The sequence below is a fragment of the Dipodomys merriami genome, unplaced genomic scaffold (genome assembly GCF_024711535.1).
Source record: "Dipodomys merriami isolate MVZ:Mamm:240054 unplaced genomic scaffold, mDipMer1.0.p SCAF_28, whole genome shotgun sequence".
Taxonomy (NCBI): domain Eukaryota; kingdom Metazoa; phylum Chordata; class Mammalia; order Rodentia; family Heteromyidae; genus Dipodomys; species Dipodomys merriami.
This window is the reverse complement of record NW_027204270.1, coordinates 2,212,845-2,217,435: the sequence shown is the minus strand read 5'-3', so window position 1 is coordinate 2,217,435 and position 4,591 is coordinate 2,212,845. Positions and strand designations below refer to the sequence as shown.

Here is a 4,591-nt window from a genome sequence, read left to right as displayed (position 1 = left end):
CGTGCTCTGAAGAAGAGCCTCAGGGTCCTGGAAGGTTAAAAAAAAAACCTCACACAGGAGAAGCAGCAGGGCTGGGCATGGGCAGGAGGCTCTGACAGGGAAGGGAAGGGACCAGAGTGCTGCCGTCCCCTGTGATGGATAGGGACGGTCGTAATCAGAAACAAAACGTCTATTTTCAGCTCCAGATTCTAACGAGTGAATATATTACAATAACTTTATTAAAGAAATCAATGCACATCAATTCCATTTCCAAGTTAATTGCCTTGCGAGTGCTTTGGCGTGGAAGATCTGGCAGCTACATTATGCCTCTGATTTACGCCCCTGTTGGATTCTGCCAAAAAGCAGCTGCGGAAAGTGGAAGCTAGAGCGTCCCTCCAGCACACCTGGCCAGGGCCGCAGGTGAGAGACAGGTAGGGGCCGCTCCGGGGATGCCCTCGCCACGGTGAAGATGGGCAATGGTGGATGCGGTGCCCGCTGCACCTGGCCAGAGCGGGCCCTCCTCTCCAAGTGAACCGCGGTGGAGCTCCAGGTACAGGCAGGGTCTTCCTACCACCTGCTCTTCAACGCCATCAATCTTATAGAGCCATTGTGGTCCCTGTTGGAGGAACGGAGAGATGCAAATGAAGCACTGCAGTGAGATCACTTGGCTTGGCCCTGTCTAATTTGCATATGCAAATTGCCACCACCCCAATGCGTTGCCAGGTAACCAACACCCTAAGGTACCACTGACAAGCCAAACCCTCCCTGAGCATCCTGCTTGCCTGGGAGGGGCAGAGCCCACCTTCAGAATTCCTGAAGGACCCTTTGTCCCCCTCCCCCCCCACACACACACGCACACATCAGGGCTGTGATCCACAAAGCGGGGTGAGAGAGGGCTGGGCCACAAGGCAGCTCCCCCCCACCCCATGCAGTCTACCTCCCCCTATCCTGACTCCCCCTATCCTAGCTCACTGCTCACTCCTGCTGTCTTTGACCACCGGAAGTTGCAGGGAGCCGGTGGGGTTTGTGCCTGGTGGGGTCCACTGCTTCCTGAGGCGGCCTCCCTCCCAGGGTGGAAAGGGCCAGACCGGCCTCTGGGGCCTCTGGCCCCCCCACATCACCACCTCACCACCTCCAGTACCATCTCTTTGGGACTCCAACACTCAGACTGTAGCATCAGCCAACGGGGCTGCTTGTGCCAGGTAGGGTATGACAGCAGGCGGGGCTGGTTTGAATCAGAGGCCCCTCTTGGGGCCCCCTAGGGGTCACCTATGAAAACTGGGGTCTAGCTGGCTGTTTATCAGCACTTCTTGGCAGCCATTTGGGAGCCCTGGCCCTGACTCGGTGCCTGTAGCACACCGGGCAGCCGCCTCAGAGGGGCGGGCAGCAAGCGGGCACCAGAACGGGGGTTTGCCTGGCACTGGCCTGCAGGGCTCTGTCTCGGCCCTGACTCTGGGGAGCCTGTCTCTTGGGGTGGGACCCACAGAGATCACTGGCTCTGCTGAGCAGAAGCCCGGGACCTTCCAGACAGCAAGTGTCTGACAGCGCAAGGACAGCCAGCATCACAGTTACAGGAACACACTGAGGTCATGATGGGGAAGGGGCAGGCTTTGCCCTCTGCCCTCTCTCCTCCAGCTGCCCTCTGCCCTCCCGCAAGGGCTCCTGCTGTCTGTTCCTGAGAGCAGGACTCCCCCAGGCCCCAGGAAGGCCACCTCCCCTGCCTGGGGCTCTCCTGAGGGAACATGACCCCGGTGCCACCTGCAGGCCTGGTCCTCCCCGGCCAAAGCTGTCTGAACTCAATTGGTGCTTTAGAAGCTGCTGGGAGAAGAGAGTCAAGACTTGGTTCTGAGCTCACCCGCCTGTGTGGAACAGCGTGCTCTCTGGAAAGTGCCTCGGCCTGACAGGTTAATTATTTATTACGCGTAATGGAGTTTAATCTAAACAGTTACTTCCAACTGGATTCATCTCTAAGTCACTTGAGTGGTAAAGAAACATCGCATCCTCCTGGGCTGGGCTCCAGGCCTTTCCACAGTGGCGAGCTCTCCTTGGGGAACTCAGAGAGGACATGGGGGTCCCCTCCTTGGGGAATTCAGGGGGGACATGGGGCCCCCTCATTGACAAGGTCACACTGTGGACCCCAGAGCCTGGGGGCTGGGCGTGGACACCAGCCCCTTCCAGGGAAGAGGACCCTGCCGGGGAGGACATTGCTGGCTCCATGGCCCAGGTCTCTGAGGTCAGCACCCCAGAGTCGATGAACCCCGGGATCCTCCCAGCAGCCCTGCAGAAAGGGTTGCTGAGCCTGTGCGCTGCTGGAGATGCCACCCCCAAAATCCCAATGAGGGGAACTCAGGGGCTCCCCACCCTACCCCAACCCTGCCGGGTCCTCTCTCCATTTTCTCCCTCTCTCCCTCCCTCCATTCTTCTCCTCCCCCCCCCCCCCACCACCACACACCGTCCCAGCTCACACCTACAGCTTAGCATGGTACCTGGTCCACAGCAGCTGCTCAGAACAGCTCTGGAAGAGCGAGTCAGACTCTCAGTGAACAGAAGGGGTATTTGCCTTCATTCTGATTTGAATTTTAAGCGTCCTCTGTAGGGAGCCCTCTCCATGGCAGCTCTCCTGGGTGATTCTTCTCAGTGGCTCTTGATGCAGAAGGAGGTGGCCACGCTGAGAGACCCTCACCCACAGGAACATCTTATTTTCAACTCCCTCCCCCTGCCTCCCTCCCCACCTCCTTCCTCTCCCCTGCCTAGTCTTCCTCTCCCAAACCTCTCTCCCTTTCTTCCTCTCTCTCCCTCTTTATCCATCTCTGGCTCTGGCTCTGTGTGTCTCTGTCTGTCTATCTATCTCTCCTTTCTTCTTTTTCTCTGATTGCCCCTTTCCGTCTATGCCCCTGAGGCTCTCTCTTGAAGATCTGGGGCACCATGCCCTGGAGGTCATGGGTCAACGCAGGCAGCAGCAGTCTGATGGGGACACACACACTCTGCTGTCACCTCTGTCCTCCGAGGTCCCCACAGCAACCCCACACACATGAGGCTGCCTGACTGTCGCCCATGCCTGGGTCCTCTCTGTGTCCCCCAAGAACCCCGCGTGATTAGAGATGTGGCTCAGGTACCACAGGGAAACCACGGGGCCCAGCATGGAACATTAGCAAGCTGTTCACAGGTCCATGAATAAGTAACTAACTTAGCAACTGGAAGGTGGAGACCGGTAATGTGAGATAGGCCCTGGGAAGGCAGAGTCCCTATTCCCGGCACATCCAGGCTCCCAGGGACGGGACCCGTGCCAGGCCGGGCTGGACGTGGCCGGGCACACTACCTCAGCGCTACCATCACCAGAGGTGCTGAGCAAGACCTCACCCGGCCATTAACACTGCCGGGGTGCCCCCTGAGCCTGGGAAGGAGGGCATAGTCAGGTGCCTCCCTCCCCCTCCACGACCCCATCCACAGAGACACCGGGGCCTGATGGGGAGCGCGCCGCCTGTGTGGACTCTGACAGCTCACGCCGGGCCCATCTGGACTCGGGGTTCTCTGGCAGCTCTCGAGGACTTGTGCTCTCTGACCTCCTCTACTGGACTCCAGAGGCCTCACAGAGCCTGCTGCCTCCCTCCTGGGAAAGGGTGGAGGAGAGGACAATCCAAGGCCAGGCGGCCTCAACCCTGCAGCCACAGGCCGCTCCCGGAAGGACCAGAGCCGGCCGGCAGGGTCACACCCCAGCCACCTCCAGGGCCCGGCCAGCCCCAGCCCACCCTGGGAGCCCGGGCTTCTGCGGGGCTCTCGGTTCATGAACTGCCACTCCATGGGTCTCACCCCTGGCCGGCTGCTCTTCCAGACGCAGTGGCCCCCGGGGAGAGGGGGCTGCTCCCCCAGAAGGCCCCCAAAGGGGGCTGCTCCCCCGGAGACTGCCGATCCCGGCGGGCAGCAGCTGCACTGAGTTTCTCCACGGCCTCCCGAGCAGCTGTCCCTTCTGGCGGCTGTACCGCGTACCCCCCGCAGGGCTCTGGAAGGGGCCCTTGGGCAAAAGTTCATTTGTCCCGAACAAAATGCAATTTCCTGTTTCCGAGGCTCCAGCCCAGAAGCCAGCACCTTGGGTGCCCTTCAGGGCTGCGGATGGCTGCCCGGGTGTCACGCGCCACCCAGCGGGGCCCTGGTGGCCATTTCTACAGCACGAGGACAGAGGAGAGCAGCGCTGGGCTGCACTGCCAGGGCCAGGGGACCCTGCAGGCTCAGGGCCCCCAGAGCCCCACAGGGACCCCACCCCTCAGCTGCGGCTGACCCGGCTGCCTCTCCACCTCCAAGCCGCCAGCTCGGTGCCACACGGCAGCTCTGGTCGGCTCCACTCACCATCATTAGAAAGGCAGACCCGCTGCAAACACAGCCTGAGATTCCTTTCAGAGCCAGATAGCGTTGGCTTTGGGACTCCCCCACCTACTTCCTGCCTTCCTCGTCTAAGGAAGAGCAGTAAGAGCGCTCAGACCCTTGTCTCCTGCTCCTGTCCTCCCCTGCCTCTCCTTGTCCCTTTCACCTCCTCCTCCTCCTCTTCCTCCTTCTTTCCTTCTCCTCTTCCACTTCTTCTGTCCTTCTCATCCTCCTTCCCCTTGTTCTTCTCTTC

General features: G+C 60.3%; 1 long non-coding RNA gene across 1 annotated transcript; it reads right to left on the bottom strand.

Annotated features, from left to right (window-relative positions):
- Positions 1-217: 217 nt before the first annotated feature.
- Positions 218-3,976, bottom strand: LOC138837935 (uncharacterized). The gene is made up of 3 exons (XR_011375514.1): positions 3,790-3,976; positions 2,466-2,622; positions 218-595 (listed from the first exon to the last, which is right to left on the bottom strand). It is a non-coding gene; the product is annotated as an uncharacterized lncRNA (long non-coding RNA).
- Positions 3,977-4,591: the final 615 nt, after the last annotated feature.